We start from the raw sequence: 26,224 nt of genomic DNA, 5'->3' as shown, positions 1-26,224 counted from the left end.
ACGGTGGGGTGTTGAACTCCATTTGCACGGCAGACAATGGGATCTGGCAGCAGTTCAAAGGCATTTATAGCAAAGTGACTGAACGAGCTCAGCGCTGGCGCAGGCGGGCGAGGATGCAGAGCGCCCCACTTTCCTCCCTTTCACTACTCAGGCTGCAAGGCAGGTGCTGCTCCATGGGCAGCCAGCTCTCCTTTTGTTCCAGGGGCACGAGGATCAAGGAGGAGACCAAAAAGGTACCAGCACCAAGAACAGCAGCACCTAAATCCACATCAATAAGGTAGAGGGAGGTGGGGAGCGAGTGGGGAAGAGGAGGGAGAAGGAGACAGCGAAGAGAGAGGCTGGCAGGCAGAGGGAGAGCAAGCAGGCAGGCAAAGGGGGAGAGCGACAAAAGGGAGCCCACAGACAGCAGCGCCTGGCACCCTGACAGCCTGCTGCCAGAGTTCATCTTCTGAAGCTGTCACGGGTTTATGGATGCCTCCAGACTGACAAGCTGACAAGATGAGGGAAACTACACTCAGAAAATGTATTCAGCAGCAGTAAATTGCTTCTCTTGCCCTAATGTGGTTTGCAGCTTCACTGAGGGAACTGATCTCATTTGGGGCGGTGCAGGGAGCAAATCAACTGTGTATATTCAGGCACTATTATTGGAATCTGGAGACTGGAATAAATCTACAGAGGGACAAAGAAAAATCACCTTCTTGTGCACCACTAATAAAAAATTAACATATTAAAAGAACAAATACATAAATCTCAGATTATGCTCTGTCCCTGTGTAAGCATTTTTGGTAGCAATGGCTGGGGGATCGGGTGGAGCTAAACTCCTGAAAGCCTGGCACAAGAGGGGCTCTTTACTTCAAAATGTAACAGAAAACGGTGTCATGGAGAAGCAGAGAGACAGGCAGGAAAGAAGGCACTTCCCACCACAGCAGCATACTCTGCTCTTCAAAGATGCCATGCCCCAGCTATGCTCCAAGTTGTATCCTTTCTCAGTCAGGGTTTGGGAGTAGAGGGTTTCCAGACAGGATGACACACTAGCACACATCTCTAGAGGAGCTCATTTAACAGGAGCTGACAGTGCACAGCAAACACTTCTGTGGTAAGACAGGGAGAGCTTAATGCAATGGAATGTTACAGGGTGTTAGAGAGCACCTGGGAGAGGCCTGAATCTCACCGATTCATCAGGTACCATCTCTGCTATAAAGTGAAAAAAGCACCTCCTTGAAATTTTACCCTGGCAATAACAAACGAAAAACTAAAATCAGAAACAAAGGCCAAGGGTTTACCTTGCTCTTGGGTTTACCTACTATGATTTAATCTGCTTTTGTAGAATGTCCAGCTTTAAGGTCTGCCTCAAAGATATTTCCCTGTCTCATTGCTTTGACAAGACAGGAAAAAAAAAAAAAATCCCTAGAAGCTAAGGTAGAAAATGTTTTTAAATGTTTACTAAGAGTAAATTACTTTCCTTTTGAATTAACAATAAAACTCATTCTGAATGGGCACACAATTATGTATTCTTTCTGTTTTATAATGGCACAGTGATTTGCTCAGTGTTTTTTAATCCTAGAAGATATATTACAAAAGCATTGCTTTACCCTGTATTACAAAAAAGCACAAATTCTTCATTCATTTATTTAATATGAAAACTGAAAAAAGCACTGAAGTCTTTCAGAAAGAAAAGCGCATAGACACAAAGATATTTATTGCTAAGCAGCGAATAAAAGATGAGGTGCTGAGGGATAAGGATTACACACACAAAACTAGAGTTGCTGTCCTAATCAATCAATGGAAGTTAAATGGAAGTTGAGCACCTTTGAAAAATGTTGTTTCCTCATCTAAGAGAGGAGACAATTCTCTATTTTGCCTCATTAAAAACAAACAAACAAACAAACCCCACAAAAACCCCCACCCACTCTCTCACATACATGTCATGCTACAATGCAGCACTGCAAATCTGTAAGCCTCTTTGTGGACTGAAGATGGATGATGCTGACAAAAAATTTCAAAGAATCATAACCTAAAACCATTAATATTTTTAGCTTCCAGCTCCCATTTATACCAGTAAAAAACCCCTTTCCATTCAAGCTGCAGTATGCAAACAGCAGATGTTGGAAATCTCTTGATACTCCACTAATCAGAAAGATGAGAGAAAATTCTGACTGCACACAACAAAGAACCGATTTTTAGAATAACCAAGATTTTCATGATGGTTTTCCACCATACACTTAATAGATCTTTCTCCAGTCTCCAGAGCATTATAGAGATTCAGGCTTACTGGACACTTGCTGGTAATCTTTTCAAGTCTATCCATTTAGAAAATATTAGAAAGAAGAATTACTACTGCTCCAGATATATGAAGACAATTAACTTTTGTTCACTGCCTAAAGTCACAATTTCAGTATTTCTCTCAAAGGCTAGATTTCCTCTTCTTCATCCTCCGTAACCAAACCTCCTGCCCTTTCCCATGCCCTGCCAACTCCCACAAGTATTCCACAGCGTCCCCCAGACCCATGGCAAGCAGAGGAATAATTTAGCCCAACTGAAGTTAAGCACCATGTACAGGCACCATTTAGCCCAAGAACTACGTCCTCATGCGAGCAGTTATGGTGAGATTTCAGTGGTATTTTTCTGAACAGTTCTGTCCTAGTTACCCTGCCATAACACAATAATGTAGCTCTGCACAGTGTAGGTTTGTGATGATTGTTTCCAAAGAGCACTTGAAATCAAGGGGGAAATGATGGATATTGGTACCAGTTAACAGTCTCTACTGCTGCTCAATTTAAGGACAGTCTCCCCTTCCCAGGCAGCTCCCCAGTCATTGAGATAACCCTGTAGGTCTTTCAATAACATGCCCTGTGCTGGCTGTGATACCCAACAAAGCCTTTCTGATGCTACTGCATGATCTTTATATTCGCTGCTCAATGGATTTTAATCACATAGTGACAGCAGAAGCACAACTGCAGAATTACACAACACCAGAGCAGAGGGTCTCCACTAGAATCAGCAGACTGCTTCTGAGGGGTCCAAGAAAAGGTTACCAAGAAAACCAAGCAATCCTCAGAAGTTTTAATTCACTGTAAAGGTGTCAGTATTTTGATTAGGTAAGTTTTTTAGATCTGTGAATTAAAACAGATTTAAAAAGTAATTTTTGTGAGGGTAATGCCCAGAAAAATGAAAACAAATTCAAAGTATCTAGCCATAATTCAGATAAAAGCCTCTCTTCTGTCACTGGCAGAAATCATGCCTGCTGCAGTACTTCTGGACCAGCCAGTATCCTTCCTCTACTTCTAATACCCATAATCTGGAAAACTCATCTAAAAATCAGAACCAACAACTCAGAGAAAGAAACGTATCTTTTAGAGTTCCTACACCTTAAGAAAGAACCATGGTTTTCCCAAAAACATTAACAGCATTTGCAGTATTTCCTCGCCACCAGGGTCATACTGTGTAATGGTGTCATTTCTAAGGTGTTGCTAACACCCAAACCTCTCCCTTTGTTTTGTATCAGTCGCTTAAAAAAGAGTCCAATACCAAGGTAAATATGTTTCAACGAAGTGGCCTTGGTTCGTAAACAACCCAATCTTCCACCACTGCTCCATGTTGCAGGGAGCGTGGACAAGCCCTGCCACTGGCACGCAGCCCTGCCTGCCACGCTCAGAGCCTGCGCCCATCAGCGGTGGCACTGCTGCACGGGGGTCACCCTTGCCTCAGCTCCCGCCCCCTGCTGTACCATCACAAGAGGCTGGCGCACAGCGGTTGCAGGAACAGATTTAAAAATCAATGGAAACAATATTCATGTCTTGTAACTGTCAGCTGCGCAGGTCTTTTCTGGGAAGCCCTCCAAGTTGTCCATAATCAAAATCTAAGTTGATTTCCGAAGCTTTTAAGCATGGCCTTCAGACATACCTTGGCAGTTTGGTGTGGGCCTTGGATCAACAACTTTAATACCACATACAGTAAATATAATCTGAGAGACTAACAGAGTTTTGTAATATATTAAACACATGAATCATTTTGTGGAAGAGGGTGAAAGAAAGGAAGAACATGTGTCTGCATTTATAGAATCAAACGTAACAATAACGTGTTACTTTCCATCTTCCATGTTAAGGGAGGGGAAGAGCTCTTCGTGTATTGAATGCATCATTCCCCAACCAGGCTATTCATTTAAAATGCAGGATGAATAGGGTGAAAAGGGTCAGAGTTAAGCCATTCAATTGACAAATGGATGATACATCCAGAAGGGAGGAACATGCCCCTACAAAGCACCCTAAGTCATGCCCTTCTGCCTTGTAATTAATTTTTTGTCTCTATTCAGCTGTGCTCACATTTCTTATCTCACGGATCTCCAAAGCCCACTTGGGGATAAAGTATGCTTATACAGAGGAAAGGATAATGAGGGTAGTGGGTGCTGCTCTGCAGGTTGCTAGTTTTATGTGGTCTTTATACTTCATAGTGCCTACAACTTCAGATAGTTAATTCATTTTGTATTCATCTTTAGTACTAGACAGGCTCATCTTCAGCAACAGCCAATCCTTAAAAATTACGTAAATTGTAACTGGCAAAAATCCACCATGAATGTTGCCAGTTCTCAAACTTCAGACCAATAAGCTAATTAAAATGTTTAAAATCAAATCTTGCCCAAGCACTAAAATCCAACCCCGTTGCATAAATGCGGCACGATGTCATGAAGACGCACCATTTAAATAAACTGGCACACCTCTGGAGATGTTTCAATGACAGGACCTCACTGATAATATTAGGTTAATTCCACAAGTTTCAGAGGAACTGGTTTACTGTAACCTACTCCAGACATGGAGACGAAGAACTGGCGACTGCAAAGGAATACCTGGCAGATAAATTCTTATTAGAACCAACTAACAAAACAGACAGAGTTAAGAACCAGAAAAAGTTAAAATATAATAGAAGTCATTTGCCTCTCTGCTTCTGCTACAACTGAACAGAGTTATCTCACACGAAAATAAAAGTTTTTTGAAAAGTAAGCTTTATGTATTTTGGGACTCACTTTCTGCAATTTAACTGTAGGATATTGCTGGCATAGGCAGGAAACATTAAGACATTACTCTTAAGCAATAAGTAAGTATTGCTTAAGGATGAACTAATCACGAATTAGCACAAGGAAAGTCGAAATTCAACTTTTAAATTAATAATAAGGACTTAAATTTTCCAATAACTCCATTTTCATGCAGAGTGAAATGGATTCTGCATGGACTACCTGGCTGGATGTTCTAACTGCACGGTCTCCTTTCCATCTCCTATAATTTCTACATTTTTGTTGTGTTTCCCCATTTTTCTACCCTTTCTGTCAATGAAATCAGTGGTGCAGCAGCAACTTACTGTGGCTATAGCTGAAGTCAAACATTGCTCTCCCTTTGCTCTTCTAGCCATGATGTCACATATACATTGACACTAGTAGAATACATGAAGCATTCCATTAATATTTTGACCCTTTCACTTATTATAAATATTTATCAATTTCACACATGAAAATTACACCAAATGTCACTGGAAGCACACCACTATTCAAGCTAAATAGAATGCTAATGTGGTCACTACACTCATTCTACTCCATCTCAAACTTTTGTGTAATTTATTCTTTTTAAAACCTCAAGTTTGCAAAATTAGCTGCAGCTTCTTCTACCACTTTACTCTTCACAAGAATGTACTGCAAGTATACAAACATGTATTGCACATTTCAAGTTACTTTTGTTCCTTTACTAGTTTCCCTGCAAATCTGATAAAAAGTTTAAAGGAGACAAGATTTAGTATTCGAATCACACTGGAATCAGCTATGATAACAGGGCCCCACCAACAACACAGGTCATACCTCTCTTCCAAAATCCTTTCATCTGTCCATAGACTTTTGTCTACATGTTTCTAAAAAACTCAGGGTTAGGGTTGTGAAAAAGCAAAAAGCTGCAGCATGAGTGGCTGCCAAAAAAAAGCGGGAGCTGTATGGAAGAAATCTTTAATTTCACCAGTATCAGAGCCTTTGCAGGAAAATTAGGGTAAAGTTCAGCTTCTGGTTGACATACAAAGGAATTTAGAATCGTAGCGTGTGTAGGGCTTAAAGAGCCCAAAGTCCGTGTTTCAGCATATCCACCTTTCCTCACCGCCTCAGCTACTGCACACTGGAACTCAGCACTAAGCACCAGCTCCTGCAATCTCCTTTCTATAAACCCAGACTACCTGCCTAAGTCATGAGCTGTTCCATCCTCCCTTCTCCGGCCCCTGAGGCCCCTTTTCTGCACAGCTGAAGCCGTAGTGGTCTACTCATGTAGAACAGTCTGAGAAATCCATACAACACTCTTTAAGGCATGAAAAAGTATTTCAACCAGATTTGCTCAGCACACATACAGAACTAAATCATCTCTGTTCTTTCCGAGAAAAAAATCTAAGAACCTTTCACTGGACCACATCATCCCTCTGTCTACTGCACTGATTGTAGGAACTTCCACTCCTAAGACACGATTAACACTTTTGTAAGTATATTAGCACCTGAAAATTATAAACATCACAGGAGGCTCAATCTCTGCAAGTTTTCTGTCAGACATCTCAGCAGAACATTGCTGCTTTTTTTTGCTATATTAGAGTGCAGTATTCAAATATATATACTAAATAAGCTCCACAAGAATAACCTTCCCTCACTGTTCATCCAGACAGAAATGAGAGGAAAAAAAGGACTCCTTTCCTTCAGCACAGAATTTTGACCAATCCAGTATTTCTATTTTTAATTTTTAGTCACATTTATGTTATTTCCTGTGGGTATAAGTCATGAATGCAGTTCCAGTATGCTGGAAACAACGTAAATAGTTACCCCCAAAGGGAATAATGTTTGCTGTAATGCACGGGTCAGAGATTCTGTGAAACACAAAATCTGAAACTTTAAAAGCTTTTTAGCCCACATCCTTCCCATTTCTTTTCAAAGGCAGGGTTAATGGATAATGAACAACATTGCCCCAAATTTTGCCCAGAAGGTATGGAAGTAGTAACTCCATCTAAATAAAGTAGTATTTAGCAGTAAGCAACCGCCCAGTCCTATCACGGTATCACAGTCACAGAACTGCATCAGAAATTCCTTCCTGATCTAAATTAACTCATCTGCCACTTTTTTCTGAGAACAGTACAACGGAAGACCAGAGACATGAAATTGTTTCCTCGGCAACTCTTCATAAAGGGATGAAGGAGGAGTGCAACTTCACACTGCAGCAAAAAAGTCTAGCCTCCTCTTCCACCTAATACCATACCTCATTCCTGACATGAGACTGCTCATAAGGACTTGAGGTCTTCCCCTCACCAAATCTGGACACATCAGTCCATAAAAATGCAAAAGATTGTGCACCTACCTTTGGTCACAGTCTGGTGAAGGAAAGTACGCATCAGTTGCTTCACTCAGGAACAAGGTTCTGTATTAAATTAAATAAAAAAGAGACAAAACAAGACTTAATCTTTCCCTCTCTCTCTCTCCTGTTCCCTAATGTTAGCCTTCAGCAATGTTGGTAAACATTTACTCAGCAGGCGCACCTTCGCACTCCACAGCCAAGGTAATGATTGCATTACACTAACCAGGACATGAGGACAGACCGAGGCCATGACACCAGCTGTGCTGGCAATGACTGGACAACGACACAGGGCTGCACTGCAGCAAGCTCAGCTGGGCGGGAGTGAGAAAGAGTGGGGCGAGATGAGAATTTACAAACGCAGGAGAGAAAAATCCCCCCCATTCAACAAATGAGGAACCTGGATTTAGAACCACAAAGGAAAAAGAAAGTTCACAGAACAAGCAAATTCGTTATGAGCTGAGAGAACTGGAAATGCCAGCACAATCCGAATGGGATTTCTCACACCTGTTCATTAATATTGCTGTCTTTGAAACAACCAACAAAGCAAACTGTAAGATGTTACCTTCTTTTGTCTTGGCCACAGCTAAATCAATTCAGTAAAACTTCAATGGTGTGACAAAGTCTGTGTAGTCTATTCCCCAGAGCCTTTACAATTAGGTATACTGTGAAACAAAACCAAACCACCCCCAAGGAGGGAGTCACACCCTCCTCCACATCTCTGCCTGGCTGGCGATCACACAGATGGAAGTACTTTGTGAAGCCAACAGAAGCTCAGGAAACGTGTGTACAAACACACTGAGACAGGCACACGCACCTCAAGAGTCACCAACACCCCGAGGGAGGGCACAGACTAGACTGCTGTAATTTTACTATACCTGTTGGACAGCCTCTGAAGTCAGCTCCTTGACATCAGTTGTGCCACAGATATACAGGTACCTCTGTAGCCTTCCAGTTCACACAGACCCTGATTCAGCAAAAATTCTGACCTTTGAGTTTCCAATAATCTTTAATACCTCTACAGCCAATTACTAAACAAGAACCACACTTGCTCTGCCTGTAAATACAATGAAGCACACCCAGCTCTCTGCCTTCCTCACATAATCACAAGAGCAAAAGTTTCTCGTTTTTCCTGGTTAGATAAAGAGTAGTTTAGCAAAAAAAGCACCTATCCTTCTGTAGGACACAATTTTCCTCTTTTCTTTTAATCCACAATTCTTATCTTCCTTCATTAAACAGTTTGAGAAGGCAGAATAAGAAGCCCTGCCTGCCTGGTCTCTACAGATCCCAAAACACCAGGGTAAACATCAGAACAGCCAGATGCAAGCACAAAACAACTGAACTACAGAAGATGTGAATGTTTAATTTCACTGTAAAAAAAATAGACAGCTAAAAAAATGTTTTTTTTACAGAACAATCCAGTGAGAGTCATTGAGGAAAACAGTCAAATTAGGAAGTTAATTATTAGCAGAATTTATAAAATTCTATCCTCGTGGTAGTTGGTAAGATCCACACAAGCAGATACACCAACATCCAACTACTAGCACTTAATAGAAGTTTCCCATAGGGGTTGGCTCTGCATTCCACAGTGAAATATCCTGCACTCTCTGTTGTAAACTATTACCAAAGTGCTGATTTGGAACAAGAGAGTGTATCACTCTAATCTAGGTGGTTTTACTTTCCCTTGAAAAATCCCAAAAGGATTAGCAGATAGCAAATGCAGGAGAGACACTCCGAGAGGAACAAAAGTTCCAAATAATTTTGTTTTCAGCTTTTAAAAATGCAACTTACTCCAACTTACAGAAACTCAGAAAATGAGGTGAAGAAACTTCTCTTCGTGTCATAGTTTTCGAAGTCACGTCAAAACAGATACAAGTAGAAATGCAACAGAGCCTGGTAAGAAGGGGGCAGAATTCAATGCCAGCTGAATGGGGTAACATGGAATTTAAGCTGAATGCAATAACTAATACTTTGCTAGTGATTAAACACAAAGAACAGAGCAATACTACCAACCAGATAGAAAAATCTATCAGCAGAATGAGACTGGAATTGGCCAAATCTGATTTCACAAGATTTATTTTACAGAGCCTCAAATTAAAGGAGTGGTTTAGAGCAACACAAAAGGGATGACACTGTTGTCATTTCCACAGAAAGCCAAGTGAGGTGGCAAAAAATTTACCTAATGATTTCCCATTTCCCTCCTCCATACATCCCCTTGTGCCTGTGTTGTCCCTGAGAAGCAAAGAGATTTGTATGTTTGCAAAGCCCTCAGCACAAAACATTACCACCATTATCAACAGCTGCTTAATACCAGCTCCCAAATGCTTAACAGAAGAGGCAACTCCACATTTCATCTCTAGCCATCAAAGCATTTACTAATGGAAACGAAATTCTGTCTAGCACACAATTAAGTGATTTTGGAAGGATGCCACTAACTCTAGAATCATCATATCTTTTCCCATGTTTGTATTTACTTGCAAATTTACCAGTCATAACAGTGGAGTGGGAAAGCTCAGGAGCTTGTGTGCCAGCCAGGCAGGCTCCTGCAGGAGCTCCTGTTAGTCAGGGTGTGCACCATACAGAGGCTCAATAAGCAGTGACATTTGTATTCCTGACAGTTTTATTTCTTCAAACATCAGTCACTGAAAGTTTCACTTTACTTTTTACTTCAGAATAAAGGCCAAATCTCAGTAGAACAGATGCTGTCTGGAAATCCCAGGACACATATGAGAGCACATGTGTGGTCTCCTTCAACATTATGAGATAAAACAGCTTTCAGGAAAATGAGAAGGATGCTTGGTTTTTTTAAGCATTAAAACCTTAATATTTACACTAATCAAATACAACAGGGTCCTCTTAGTCAGAAGAATAGTATTCACACAGGAGCCCAACCACGCAGAACTATTTTCCCATGAAGATCTTATCCTCAGTCTGGGCAAACAATCCAAGTCACACTAGACATACTACAGTTCTACCCTGTATGTCTCTGCAGTAATTACACCAAAGATACATGACTGTCATTAGTTTAAAAATACTAATCATTTTAAAAGCCCAAATCAGAAGCACAGTGAAAATGTATAATGATAAAGCATACACGGGGAAAAGAGAATATAGCTTGATATAGTCAAAATATGCAAATATTTTCAGAAATATGAGAGTAGAAAGAAATATGAGAATAGAGAGTAGGAAACAGAATAGAAAGCCTTGCTTACCAAATGGTGGAAATTCAAGTTAATTTCTGCAAAAAAACCCAAACAAACCAAAACAAACAAACTAAAAACCACCACCAAAAAAAAACCCCAAAAACAACCCACAGCCACCTGAGGTCTGCATTTCTTCAACAAATGCTTTATAAGAATTGCAGTTTTACAGTTCAAAGCTGCACAAAGATGAACAAAGATATGGCTGGTTTTCTAGTGCATATAGGAAGTAAGTATGGAGGGACTGCACCAATCAAACTGGAAAAAAGGAAAATATACATAGAGAAGGAAAAGAGGAAAGACAAAGCTATCTGGGAATGAGTGAAACCAAGGAATAATTATCAGGAAATGTTCCTGTCAGAAACTGCAAGTGCTCTAAGAAAAAGGACCATGCAGAAAACTGCATTCACTGTCAGAATCCCCAAACAAGTGAAAGAAATGGAAACTAGGCAGCAAGGATACACTTGAAATAGTTAATTAAGGACACTGGACATAAAAACACATGAATACATTTACCTTAACCTATTTATTTGAGACTACACCTGAAATACTGCATCCAGCTCTGGAATACCCAGCACAGGAAGGACACTGACCTGTGGGAGCAAGTCCAAAAGGTGGAAGACCACCAAGATGATTAGAGGGATGGAGCACTTCACTGTGAGGAAAAACTAAGAGAACTAGGATTGTTCAGCCTGGAAAAGAGAAGACTTTGGCGTGACCCAATTGTGGCCTTCCAGTACCTGATGGAAGTCTATAAGAAACATGGAGAGAGACTACTTACAAGGGCATGTAGTGACAAGACAAGGGGGAATGGCTTCAAATAGAGTAAGTTTAGATTAGACAGTAGAAAGAAATTCATTACTGTGAGAATGGTGAGGCACTGGAACAGGTTGCTCAGAAAAGTTGGGGCTGTCCCATTCTTGGAAGTGTTCAAGGCCAGGTTGGATGGGATCCTGAGCAACCTGGTCTAGTGAAAGGTGACCCTGTCCGTGGCAGAGGGGTTGGAAAGAGATGATCTTTGAGGTCCCTCTCATTGTGTGATTCCATGATAGCTCCTTTATTACTCATTCACATCCATCCAGCAGAATCGGTTTAGGAAGAGAAATGTTTTCTGACACACATTGAAGCTCTCAAGTGAACTTGTATTTTTCGTAAGAGAAAGCAGTCTAATTTTCAAAGTTCTAGAACTGATCTCTTACATTCCTCCTCTCCCTCTTGCATGAGGGGTTGTCTTCAACGTAACTCACCAGCAAATTTTTCACAACAGAAGAAAAAGGCAGAACCATCTGATGAAGGAGAAGCATTAAGGTCACAGCACCCAGCCTGACTGAGTTCAAGCAGTGTCCGGCTAACATTCATAGGCCCCATGATGTCTTTTCTTGGGGCTCTCCTGTGCAGGGCCAGGAGTTGGACTTTTATTGTACTTGTGGTTCCCTTCCAACTCAGAATATTCTAGTGCTTTATGATGACTTTGATAACGTAAAGCGAACGGCCTGGTACAGTTCATCATTCATCCAACGCCCTACTTCAGATCTTGCAGGTCCTTATGGGGACAGGCCTTGCCTGTACGAAGGAAAGGATTCCTCCCTAGGGCCTGTTCGTGTGGCCCAGGCCCTGTCTGCCATCAGCACGGCCGTGCTTGCTCACAACGTGCTGCTCTGAAATGCCCACGACCCTGAGTGCTTCAGCAGTCTGATTTTCAGAAAGGCCAGTGCAAGCAGTGAAGTTAAGAGAAATGCTGTCTTTGCCTCTGCCCTTTTCTCTCCTGCTATCTTAGCTGTATGCCGCCAGACAAGCAAAAAAGCAAAACAAGTGCAATCAACGTCTATAGGGAAAAAGCTATCAGTAGCCTCCTTCCTGGTGCTGCAACCTAGCAGCTAAAATCACGTCTTAGAATCTGCAATTCTAAGAAGAAATTTGTAAAGAAAGGGGGAATGGCTACAATATTAGGAAAAGGTCTCTCCTGGTTCTCGTTTGTTTTTGTTCTCATCAGGTGGTAGGAAGGAAGCAGCCTTCTCAGCTGATTAAGCTCCACTGCTACTATTCTCTTTCCCTCTCCACTCCCATCCTTTGTTTGTGATTATTCCTTAACGATCAAAGAAGAGTCTTGAAGAAGGAACAACTATGATTTATGTATTAGATAGATAAATCTTGAAAGACTGTCAGTTTCCATCCTGCCACAGAACCACTGTGTCCTGGCAGCAATGCTGTAATTAAGTTGATAGCATTGAGTATTCTCTGAATTACTGGGTTAAAGTAGTAGAGCACCGTATTTAAACCTTTCACCCCATTCAGATAATTTAAACAATTCTGCTAATGGCTTGTTTAGGCTAATCCTCCTTGAAGCATTCCAAATTAAGAGCACCCTAAAGAACTAAAGACACCTAATTTGGTACTAGTCTTTCCCTGGTCCTAGTAAACCATGGCTCACACAGTCAAAGCAACGCCTTATCCCTCCTCTGAACCTGTCACAAAGCCATTGATATCTTAAGAAAAATAGCATTAAAAAAGCAGCAAAAACAACCAACCAGATTCACGAAAGGCAATCGCATTAAGTTTCCAGACAGCCTGAAAACACGTAGGTGCCCAAATCCCACAGGAATGAACTTAATGTCAACCAAAAGCCATGTAAAGGTTTTGTGCCTAAATGGTGACACCCAGTGAAGCTGACAGCTACCATGGAGAATTTGAAGAGGAAGAGGATAATTTGCTTCTCTCACTTTATTCTTTCATTAAATAAAGGAAACTAAGTCAGAAGCCTGCCGACTGTGTTTTTCCTTTACCACTGTCAATATTTGATCTGGACAGTGTTGCTTCTTCAGGCTCCTTATGCTTACTTTCATCTCTGTCTTTTAACATAAATGACATGCACTCTACATTGCAGAGCTGATTCCTCCACTATCTCAGATGTTGTTGTGAAAAAAAGTATAAACAGCTCCTCGCTTAACCTCACCCTGGGCCTATAATGATATGAATCTCAATTCTAAATTATGACATACCCCCACTAAGGAATTCATTAAAACTAGAATGAATGTTGTTCATTTCTTTAAAGGAGGAAACCAATAAAGCAGAAAATCTATACACAAATAAACACATAAAACACATTTGATATGATGGTAAAGATACACTTCAATAAAGAAAATGGAGTTTTGCTCATAATTCAATTTAAATCTGCTGTTTAAGCAACTTTCTTCATATGCACTTTGAAGTTCATAGTGGTAACCTCCAAGATGTCCAAAAAGTGATCATACCACAGCTGGCTGCAGAGAAGAGAATGTATAATGAAAAGAGACACTCAATCCAATAAACTAAGTAAAAAAATACAGATATTTTTCCTGGATACAAACACACAGAGCTGAATGAAATCCAGATCTGGAAGAATAAGTATAATATCTTGAAGTCAAATTGGGGAAGACTTGTTGTAGATTGTCTGTATAAGCACCTGTTCTATTTCCATACATGGAACAGAGAAAACAGGTTAAAAAAAGTCATGCTTTTAGGGGAGTGAAGGGAAAGAAGAAATCAAAACTTTTTACATGCTTGCTTATTGTTCAGCCCCAAATTCAGCTTAGCCAGTTCTCAGAAACAGACATATCTTCAGGATTTTCCCCACACTTCAGGTATGATAGCCTTCTTTCTCTTAGCACAGTCTTCTCAAGCTCTGCTTCTCACTGCTACTACTTTCCAAAATGCCCAAATACTTGATTGCTGATGCTAAAGATTTCAGGTGCAGTCAGTGGATGAGGAATACACATATGTTGAACAGACTCTTCCCTCCTCCCTCAAAGCTCCCAATTATCACTGAGGTTTACGATATAAATGCTCAAACCATCACCAAACCTTCCCACAAATAAAAACAGATACCTGATCCACCCAGAGAAGTCTCCACTACCATATATGTTTGTTTGGAAGTACATTTAAATACACTATTTTACTCTATCATCCCTCTTTCCTTTATGTTTTCTGGTGTACAGAGGTAAAACAATCTGCTGCACAAATCTATTTTGAAAGACTACAAATGATGCAGTTGCTTTATCCTATTGTACATTATGCCTGGGGGAAAAAAAAAATCTTTGCATAAATCAGTAATTTTTTCCTCTATTTGCCATGAGACAATAATACAGATTATGGCTACTGAGAGAGCAGTATCAGTTCTTCCAATGTTCAAGGTGCAAGGACTTGGCTGCACACTTTCACTTAATCTTTTGGAGTCAACAATCTGACTGTGATTGAATTTTAAGGAAGAATGGCATCTGAAAAAAGGTACACATGATCAACCAACCTGAGTTCAAGGAGCACCATAAACGCTTTGAGATTAGCAGCCAGAAGAGCCTGCAGATTGTCTGGGACACTGGGTTATGATCAGGGAGAAGTGTCAGTACTTACAGATTGACTCATGGAAGCGCGACTAAAGCAGCTCAGTGTGGCATTGTTTGAGAGCCACTGACCCAGAAAGACACTAAAGTAAAGCTGCACATAACACTCTCAATGCAGGCAGCACCCAGCTCTGGGCTTTTCTGCTGGAAGGGAAACACTTCATGAAGCTCCACAATGTCATAGTTCACTTAACCCTCAACATTCACATAAACAGCTGAAGGAGCTTTTGTGCTTCTAGTGAAATGAAGATTTCTGCTCACCTTCTTAATTTCCTTTCATATCTCAAGTTAAAAGCTCTCTGCTGCCATCCTTCTATTTCTTCCCATCTTATTCTATCCTTTCACAGTAATTCTGAGTCAATCAGATTAAATTATTCCCTGTGTTTTCATGCAAACATCTGACTTTCCTGGCTTCACTGGAATCTCAACAAAGGCCCCCCTCCCACTCCTCTCATCCCAAGACATTGAGACATGCACAACTTTCCCTGAGCATCATTACAGAATAAGGCCACACTTGTGTTTTTGAGAGAGGCATCCAGCCAGCTGGAGGTTTCTTTATGGCTTCACTAAGTGAAAAGCCTTTTAGACTTGTAGACTGAGCCAAAACCTTGACCTACCATGCCCTTGTGGGGCCAACAACCTCCTTCCACTACTTGAGAGAGAAAATACGTGAACTGTCAGTTTGGACAGCACACTCAGGCACACGGTGGGATTCTTGGGGTGTCCTGCACAGAGACAGGAGTTGGACTCATTGATCCTGATGGGTCCCCTCCAAGTCAGCATATTCTGTTATTTTATGGTTCTGTGAGTCTATGCAAAAATCATGTGACATGGTGAGTGAGTGAGTGATACTATCAGTGTTTCAGTAGATAAAACAGAAAGGTCCCACATGCAGGGCAAATATTTTTTAAGACTTTGAATCAACTCTGCTCCATTTTAAGGCAGTTAGAAAAAAATATTCAAAAGCAGAAGATTCGGTTTGAGTTTCAGAACACATTCAAGTGTCAGTGTGAGAATCTGATCAAATGCTTGTCAGAACCATCAGAAGTATTTCCACTGAATTCAACAAGCAGAGAGTCAGGATGTAAATTTATGTTGTGTCAGTATTTGTACATACAATTACAGATATAAGCACCATGCTGTACACTACTATCATAATTTTTTTGTACGTAATTGCCTAAGCATTACACGTGAGTCACAGCAAAGGGTTGGGGTTTTTAATAATTTAAAGAAATTCTTTCTCCTTTGGGACCCAGCCATAACCCATTCTTATCTCTGTAATAACATAGATTTTCATCTCACTAATCTTCTTCCATCCTAAACACAAAAAGAGAATTTGCAAAGTGGATGACTAACCAAACCCCTTTCAGTTAAGCATCACTCTGCTTAGGTGTTTTGACACTCCTAAGCTATATTTTTCTACTCATTTTTTTGAAAATGCATGTTCCCTTTGTTTCCCTAGATTTATAAAAGACAGTCAGAGATAATGCTCCCTTTTAGTTACCTCATAAATCAGCAAAAAACATCAGGGGAAACTGTCTTTTCCATCCTAGCAGTGCAAACAAAAACTTGTCCAGCCTTATTTAACACACCATCTTGTCGGTGAAATGCATAACCCTCACACTGGCCTGAACACATCCACCCTCCCATGAACTAAGGCACTTGCAAATTATAAGGCTTTTCATGGGAAACAGTTTTTTTCTCATTCCTTCCCTCAATCTTAACTACCACTCTAACCTGAATGGTATAAACCAAAGGAAAATAGTTCCCCAAATGCCAACACTTTGCACTTCCAACCATTTGAACCATTTTCACCAGGCAAAGGCTCTGCCATCTCACCCTCACCCAGCCTCAAGTCTGACTCAACTGTCAAAAGAAAAACAGAGCTGTTTAAATACAACAGCATTTAACCCTTCTGTCAACAGAATAGCAGAGCTCTTCCTAAAACAAGCTAAATATAGTTTTTCTGATCTACAGGACAGCAGAACTGAGGAAGAGAGCCCAAGCTGGGACATTTACCATGTCAGCAGCAGAACTGGGTACCTGAGGGCACAGGGACAGAGTTCACAGGCTCTAATCATTGCCTTTTTGCCTCTGGAACTTTTTGCCTCTGGAACTATTTTGTGACCAGCCAGAGCACTCCCCAAATTTTCTGCCTCACATGGAACACAGGTCAGACTGTGTGCTCTCTGAGGCTCCTGCATTAGGCCAGGGCAGGGACTGTGACACTCTCAGAGTTGTATCTTCCAGGTGCCATCCTGTATGACCACAAACATCACATATCCAACATTTGGTACAGGTCAAGTGTTCACCAAAGGGAAAAGGCAGATTTTGATGAAAAAAACAACTTCGCACTAAAAATCACAGTTCTTTAATTTTTTTCCTAGCACCTTCTTCCCTGTTCCAGCTCACCTTCTGCTTTAACATTTTCCCTACCAAAGAACATCCCACACTGCAACACAAAAAGTTTTTTTGCAGCGAGAAGACTGATACCTTCTTACCTAGAAGAACACAAGTAGTTCTAATAAAATCAGATTTTAGAGGTCATCAGAACCATCTCTTCCCATTATCAATGGGGATGGATGACAGTTTTCTGTCTCTTTTTCTGCCTTTCTGTCTATCTCTGCAGGACTTAAGCTAATAAGCTTCCCATTAATGAAATGACTATGCCAAGGCACTGGCAGATGGTCCTATGTTCCAAGCACATTTTCCCATTCCCTCCCTCCCAGAAGTCCTAATCTATACACAGCGTAATCGCCACAAAAACATATGCTCCCTGACAGAGAGCTTCCCTCTCATTATCTCTATACTCGAGGGGACTGCCCCCGAAACCTCAGTGACACAAAGCAACTCCCTTCCTACTCAAGTCTCAGTTTCCTATATGCCTGAACACGCATTCACCAGGTCACGGCTGAAGTACCTGCACAAGACTCAAAATCCATATTATTCTGTCAATGATACTGCCCACAGCCTAATTCATCTGTAAGTGAAATGCACATACATATATCCATATTTTTTTTTAAAGTAATATATAACTAATATTTCTTATGCGCAACGCTTTGCTTTACTTACGGGTTCCTAATAACAGTGTACGAGCCCTTCTCAAAGATGAAAAGCCAGAGTGTTGTTTATTACATCGGGTACTAGAAAATCTCTTGAGCAACGCTTTCACTTAAATGCTGAGTCAGTTACTAATTGGGTATCTCATATATCTTAAAATAATCTGTTTCATCTGCTGGCTCCCTCTCCCCCAACAATTTAATCAGATTATTGTGATTGATGAATTCATTAATATGGTCATTGTATCCTGAGAGAAGAGCAACTTCTACACAGAAAGCTTCAGGAAGAAAGAGCAAATATCCCCCTTTTGCACACCCTGATAGCTATGAGCAGAGGAATAAATGAACACAATCAAGTTTCCCAGCTGTGGGGAGGGCTGCACAAAGGATATTTCTAGACACTTAGGATCACTGTGGCTGGCTCTGCCAGAGCTCCTCACAGATTAGGGCTATGGTGGGCACAGACAGGTCACCATAATGTGAAGGGCTGTTTTAGCTCTCAAAATTGGCTCCAAACCTTCTGAAAAACTATTTCTTTACAGAGGAAGAGAAAAATTTTATTGTCAGTTCTTCTCAGCATTTAATCCCAACAGTACTGAATAGCTTTTCCACACTGCAGATAGGGAAAAACCCCTAACAGAAATTAGAAAAGCTTCCCTTTAATCTTCGCTACCTCCTTTTCAACTTCAAGTTCAAAGTCTTCAAAGACCTTTTCTCATACCTCCTAACACCTTAAGTCACTGATTGTTGTAGGGAGCTTAGTAACTCCAAAACTATCTACCTTACAAAAGGTGAAAGAGTTAAAAACTTTGTTCATTTTCAAGTGAAACAAAAACAAATAGGTCAAATGCAGTCAGTAGAGGACAAGGGAAAAAAAAAGTAAGAAATATTTGTTAGCCAAGAGTAAAAAATTTCCCAATCTTCCCAAACACTAAAGGAAAGGAAAAAAGTAAAGAATTTGGCACTTACCAGGAGAAACAGTAACTACAGAAAAGCATGCAAGAGCACTGTTCAAGATCCCAGGAGCTGTGACCTCAGGAGCTGAGGAAGATGATATAAACGACCTCTACCTGAGCTTACTAGATGCCTGAAACCATATTCACTCTCCCTTGAGCTGTAACTTTATACCTTTCTAAAAACATCGAAAACATATGAAAAACATATGTCTTAAAAATATCATAAGGCACCAAATTCCTAATGAGGAAATCTAGACTCTACTTTCTGCTGCCTGTCAGAGCAGCAACCAAGGTGATATTGAGAATTTGAAGATCAAAAAGGCTCTTGGTGAGCATTTGTTAAGTGAAAAATTTGGATGAGGATTACTTTGGGAGGACAGCCAGTCTGATAAACAGCAGCAAGCAAACAGGAAAAGCTACTTGTTGCAGGCAGAAATGCACAATAGGCTTCCAGAAACGAACCGAAACTAACCACACCATACATAATTAAAGCAATTTATTACAGTTACATGAATTCACACATTTAGAAGTGCATTTCCCCGTTTTTAGTCTGGGAGAAGTGTGCTTATTCAGGAAAACTGAAAGGAAATACGTAGTAAACAGTTTTGAAAAATTCAAGAACAAAATGTGAGAATGGAACGTTTGATACGGCGTTATCTTGCAAACGTCTCCAAATTCCTCTCTGGTCACGGTGTGGGCAGCACGTTCCCAGGACAGAGAGCAGGGCAGGCGGGAGAAAGGGGACTGTGCAGCTGTTCATGAACCGAATTCTGTCCTTTCCCGCTGAGGTTCACTAGGGTCCCAGCGGAGCAGCCGGGAGGAGGAAGGGAAGGGCCGTCTCCCTCGGGAAGCGAGGGCACAGCGCGTGGGCACCCCGTGCCTTGGAGGAGGCCGTGCCAGGAGGGCACAGGGCCTCTCCCTGCCCACACAGAGCCTCGGGCTGCCGGGCCCTCCGCTAGCTGTTCTGGATGTGCCACGCGCAATCATTCAAGAGCAAAGTTAATCCGCCACAGCGCAGTTCCTACAAACCAGGCAGCCCTCTCCCCATGCCCCGCACAAATAAAAACACGAGTCTTATCGCCTAGACTTCCCCTGACCCCAGCAAAGCTCAGGGATGCAGGGAACAGCTCCCTGAGCCAGATGAACTGAGGAGGACAGCGGAGATCCTGCACTCACTGCTGCGCTCGCAAACGAGGCCCGTGGGCACCCAGCGCCAGCAGAACCAGGTCTCCACGCACGTCATCGCTCACCTTGCTGCTGCAAGCACAGGAGCCATCCTACATCTTCCTGCTACAGGAAACATCAGAAAATGCCTCAGCACACAGCACATTAATTTTGACTACTTAGAATGATAGCAGAAATACAAATGCAGACATTGCACTGTCTAGGGAAGAACTCTGCCCAGTATTTTGCTTTCAAGCATCTTCTTCGAGCAGATCCTCCTTTCCCCCACTGACCAGCACTCTGTATAGCACAGGGCAGCTCTATAACCGAGATAAAGTGAGAAAGCAAGGTCTGTCTGGAGCTCTGAAGACAAGGACAGATTCTGAAGCTGTGATGTGAAATAACATGCAATTGCTGACAAGTGGATGACAAGCCCTGAGCTACCAGCACAGGCTGCCTATGGACAGGACAGCACTGAAAAGTGCCCACAGGGAAGGGAGCAAAGGAAAAGGGTGGGGGAAATGCAGCTGGAGAATCTTGATAACTGGCTTATCTGTGCAGCCCACGGTTACTCCAGGTACCCCTTACAGCTAAGGAACATGGAAATCACAGTCTGTTAAACAATTCTGGCTCCTTTCAAAATGCTCTCCCTGTGAGAGATGTAAGATATATTCATACATGGAAGACTGCAAAAAATGGTAAAAGTGAGTGTTTGGGGTTTTCTGAGTTCAGGGTTAATTTCTGTCCCATTTTTAGACCAGTAACATCTGGGGCTCAAGAAGCTGATGTTGGATGAAGAATGATATAAAAGAGAGAGAAAATTACTCTGCCATGTAAGAAGAGAATGACCTAACAAGCAGAACTGAAGTGCAGTAGAATGACAAAAGTCAACAGGCTGTGATCACAGTGGGCTACAAACCAGAATACATCACGCTAATGAGGTAAGAAAAGATTTGTCATATGCAGAGGATTACAGAGAGTCTAATAAAAACATTTTTTGTTGGGAGAAAAACAGAATCTAATTCATATGGAAACAACTTTCAGATCATACAAATCATGGTACAAAATACAAAACAGAAATGCAGGAAGAATGGCATGTAACACTGATGTAAAACAAGCTGTTTGATAAAATCATAATACTGATGAACAGAAACTACAACTATTTGAACTAATCAAACATAACAGTAGAAAAATGTGGTTGTTGAGATGGCCATGACACTCAGACTGCCTCAGTAAACTATCAGAAGGCCTCAGTCATCACCACCTTGTTATCTGGAAGTCCTTCATACCTTTTATCTGTAGTCTCCTAAGGGTAGCTCCATCCAGCCCTCAGGGTCTGTCCATCTATGCCAGCAGCTAGCCTGCAGACTCAATGCTTCAGCTCCTCTTCGCACACTGATGAGGGAAGTGTGCCCAGCTCCATCCAGACTGACCTGGGACTCTGCTGTCCCTCCTATGGCATCTTACCCTTTCTGTCTCTCACACGACCTCCTGTCTCTTCCTTCTCACAGCACTGCCAGCAGACTCCAGCTAACTCACTCTTTATCACACCCAGAGCTGGGAGGGCAAGGCTCCCTTGGATACTTAACAGCTGTAATATATCAAAGGCAACACTGCCTTCAGCACCATCTCCATCTGTCTCCCCAGAGAAAAAGATTTCAAAGACTTCAAGTCACAAACGCTGTACTCTAAAGCCACAGAAATGGTGGTGCAATGAGTTTTTGATTAATAAATCTGATTTCTTTAGTTTACAAATGAGTTCAAATGAAGGATTTGGGCTTTTGTGCTGTATTCACGGAGCATCCAAAACAGTCAGCACCTGACCTGTGGAGGACTCTATGCACTTTGGCAATACAAACTGTAATCCAAACAGTAATTTCATATGTACATGTATTCCTCTCAGAAGAATTGAATTATGTAGAGGCAACATGAGGACACATTATATTTAAGCAAAGTACTAAACAGTGAAAATTATAACCATTCGTACTTCTTGTTGAACAGGGTCATAAATAAATTACTAACTCAAAAAAAGAGGAAAAACTAGACAGCTTAATGAAGGCTCACTGCATACTCAATAAAAAGTGACAATAAAAACGTACATTAAGTTATATTAAGATGCATAAGAAACTAAGAGATGAGTAGTACAAGAACTAACATGTGCATTCCACTGTAAAACACTGTTCAGTTCTCACCAGTTGATCCTAAAACAACAAAAGAACATTGAAGTAATGGATTGAAATTGCTAATTGACAAGAACAAAGAAAACCATCTAAACTGTTGGGTTTTTCGTTAGTTTTGTTTTCTAAAGTCCAACAAGCTGTTTAAGAAGCACATGAAAAAATCCTCAACAGTCAAGAGGAGAGGCTGGTCAGATTAAGAGCTATTAACCTAATAAAAGACCAAGGGAATACGTAATGCAATTCAGGGGCAAAAATGTTGGTAATTTGAGATTATATAGTTACACATCATACAGAATTACCTTGTAGTGCTTACTGTGGCATTACACTGATGTTAAGAAAATTATAAAACATTAATATTAATAAGTACACTATTTGAATTAAAACAATAAATGCCATCAGAAAAAAACAAATACTTCCATCTCAAGGAAAAATGTAACAGTAAACATCTACGAGAAATGTAATGTAATAATTTTCTAAAGAAGTTTTTTCTTAAACAGAGCTATTATTGACAATGGAAAGACTTGGAATGCTGATGGACAGATGCTCTGATCCACTAAGGAAAATGGAAAAGACATACCAGCAGCAGTTTCATCTGCAGAAAAAACCATCTAAATTATATCACTGTAGCTAGAGGGATAGAAAGTCTTATGAAATGTGCCACAGAAAGGCAGAACAAAGAGCTTCTAGTTTAAGCTTAAGAAAACAGAAAACAGAAGGACATACAGTCAAGGCTGTAACAGAAGGTAAGATATCAGTAATCAACAATACTGGGTCAATCTTTTTAAAATCAAGGGGGTCTTGTAGGCATTTTGAGCATTTCTAGAGAACTTTTAAATATGCTTTAAGGATCAAGACCCTTAAATATGAGGGACAGACCACTGTTGGTCCTGAAGCAAATATGAGAAGAGATAAACAGAATTTTTGTTGTGTGCCACATGCTGTTTAGCAGTAGTGTGGGTGGCTGGTGTCAGGCAAGAACAGCTTTGCTTTTTTTTTTTTTTTTTTTTTTTTTTTTAAAAAAAAAAAAAAAAAAAAAAAAAAAAAAAAAAAAAAAGAAAGAAAGAAAGAAAGGAAAAAAGCCACAGAAATACCAGCAAGAAAAGAAACATTCTAACTCTCTGGTCTCATGTTTCCATCTTTGCAATTATTTCAGCCTCATAAAGACCAGGCGGTCTCGCAGGTAGCTAGTCCCATCACTTGTAGTTACTTTTCTCACCTAAAATGACTAAGTTGGCACCATGTCTCACGGTCTCAGGGTACCTCTGGGACTGGCTGCCCCAACAGACAAAGAGTGGAGACCCCAGAGCATTTCTGGGCCACACTCCCACTACATCTGAACACGGTGGGCAGAGCTGCGTGCTGGTGCCAAGGCCCATGACAACCCCAAGCAAGGAGATGAGGAACAGGTCTAAGGGTCACCCAAGCATCCAGTTCACAGCAAAAGGACACGGAGCCAAGGACTGAACAAGACCGTGGGGTCCATGCAGGAAACAAGGCTGGAGGCAGAAGAGGAGACAGACACCCACCATGCCACTCAGGCTGGGACTGAAGGCTGAGCCTTAAACTGGAGGCTAATCCCTGAACTCCTGGGGAAATGGGCACAGGTAGAGGGCCAAAATGAAGTTTTTCAGGACATTGGTGCCTTCAGGGCTGACGCTTAGTTGCTTTCTGCAACCTCTGAGTGCAAGAAAGGACTGAGCACATCTGAAGGAATAGACAGATGATGTGCCAAAGATCAAGAGCGGTTTATATCACAAGTTCTACTGTCCCCACAGGAATATACACAAAATTAAAGCTTTCTGAGAGTTTTTTTTACTCCTGGGAATATATATAAAATGACAGATATTTGACAGCAGTTTTCTTACAAATTATGTAAACATATTCCCACCAAAGAGGGTGGGGGAGGACGGGGAGGTGTGGGGAGTTGGGAAATACTTCTTTCCCACTTCAGCTGCACTGGAGTGCTCGCTGTAATCGCTGTAATTCAACCCATACTGGCTTCTTATACCAGTGCAGTCTCCACTCAACTATATCTTAAGAAGTCTGAAGCAGCATTTTGCTTCCAGCAACCACCATCCCAAGTGTTCTAAACGCTCTTGACAACCCAGGCAATACAGCTGCACACCCTTCTTCAAGGCTCTGCGAATGTCTCTCACACGCTCTTCAAACACAGCTCAGGGAAGGGGAGCCTCACCTGCAAGAGAAGGCACTGCTGGAAGTCAGAGAGAGAAGAGTGAGGAGGTATGACATGAGCAGAGAATAGTGAACCTAAAGAGAAGATAAAATCTTGAGGACTAATTCCTTCCACATGAGCAGCGCTGGGCTTGTCTCCATCGATACTCTTTTTAAAAATTTCCTCTGTTCCAGTGCCGCCCGTGCCCGCAGGGGCTGACGCGTGAAGCGCCGCTCTGTACCCGTCTCCCAGGCACAGACATTATTACAGCCCTGTGCTGCTTTGAAGGGGAGATCCCCATTCCTCTCTTTCCTGGGATTTCCTTGCTTTAAAACACTTGAAAAGCGCCGTTTAAATTTTAAAACCATAAATACACGCTTCTCCGCATGTTGGAGGAAAAATCCGGGCCCGAGGGTATCATTTCGCACGTTCAGTTAGGCCGTGAAGAAAGGTACTGTGGATGCAGAAAAATAACAGCCTTCTGTGACTTGTTGGGGTTTGCCACATAAAACTGCAAACATTAAACTCGCGATTAAAAATCATACACCTAATTTTTTTGGTCAAGTAGCTGAAAAATGTAAAAGTACACAAAGTTGTTAGCAGCGTTCAGCCAACAGTTACAACACACTGACCTCTACCTTAAGTCAACATGGCTCCAACTTCAAAGCCTGCTTAAAACTATTTAAATACCAACATTCTTAAGCGTAGCAGACATGCTGCACACTCCAATTGAGCCAGCATGCTGCATGTGAAATCCAGTTTTTGCAGTTCCTCCCCCTTATTTCCCAGGTTAAGCTTACCTGTTCTCCAGAGCAGGACTTTCCTGTTACATTTCTGACTGAGAGCAGTGGTGTTTCCCTGCTCAATCACCCTTGGACTACTGCTTTTTATTTCCCTGCCATGGCTGACCCCGGCTGGATGCCAGGTGCCCACCAAAACTGCTCTATCGCTCCCCTCCTCAGCTGAACTGGGAGAGGAAATACAATGAAAGGCCCGTGGGTTGAGATAAGGACAGGGAAATCACTCACCAATTACTGTCATAGGCAAAACAGACTCATCTTGGGGGAAAAATTAGTTTCATTTATTACCAATCAAATCAGAGTTGGATAATGAGAAATAAAACCTTACCTTAAAACACCTTCCTACTTTCCAGGTTTCACTTTATTCCTGATTTTCTCTACATCCCCCACCAGGGCACAGTGAAGGGGAATGGGGGGTTGCAGTCAGTGTATCACACATCGCCTCTGCTGCTCCTTCCTCCTCATGGGAAGGACTCCTCACACTCTTCCCCTGCTCCAGCAGGGGGTTCCCTCACTTGAGACAGTCCTCTGCAAACCCCTCCACAGTGAATTCTTCCCACAGGCTGCAGGTCATGAACTGCTCCAGTGTGGGTCCCTTCCACAGGGTGCAGTCCTTCAGGAACAGAGGGGGCCCTATGGGGTCCCTACGGGCCCCAAGCCCTGCCAGCAAAGCTGTTCCAGCATGGGCTCCTCCCCATGGGTCCACAGGCCCTGCTCCAGCACAGGCTTCCCTCAGGGCCACAGCCTCCTTTGGACACATCCACCTGTGGGGTTCTCCAGGGGCTGCAGGTGGACGTCTGCTCCACCACGGACCTCCATGGGCTGTGGGGGGACAGCTGCCTCACCATGGTCTCCACCTGGGGCTCCAGTAGCTGGAGCACCTCCTGCCCCTCCTTGTGCACGGACCCTGCTGTCTACAGAGTTGTTCCTCTCACATCTCCTCACTGCTCTCACTGGCTGC

The 26,224-nt window shown here is 41.9% G+C and overlaps 1 protein-coding gene across 14 annotated transcripts in view; it reads right to left on the bottom strand.

Moving 5' to 3' along the window:
* NDST2 (N-deacetylase and N-sulfotransferase 2) overlaps nt 1-26,224 on the bottom strand; it is a 133,582-nt gene that overhangs the window by 42,380 nt on the left and 64,978 nt on the right. For 8 of the 14 annotated variants that reach the window (XM_058421614.1, XM_040071812.2, XM_040071813.2 and 5 more), the window contains one exon: nt 7,362-7,421. The exons of 4 other annotated variants lie outside the window; for them this stretch is intronic. The gene's annotated coding sequence lies outside the window, so the exon portion shown is untranslated. Of the gene's footprint in view, nt 1-7,361; nt 7,422-9,156; nt 9,249-26,224 lie in introns of all 14 variants that reach the window. 2 more of the 14 variants (XM_040071819.2, XM_040071818.2) reach the window with 1 other exon arrangement.

This window comes from Hirundo rustica, chromosome 8, assembly GCF_015227805.2.
Source record: "Hirundo rustica isolate bHirRus1 chromosome 8, bHirRus1.pri.v3, whole genome shotgun sequence".
NCBI classification, from domain to species: domain Eukaryota; kingdom Metazoa; phylum Chordata; class Aves; order Passeriformes; family Hirundinidae; genus Hirundo; species Hirundo rustica.
The sequence above is the reverse complement of the archived record's forward strand: the minus strand, read 5'-3'. Positions and strand labels throughout refer to the sequence as shown.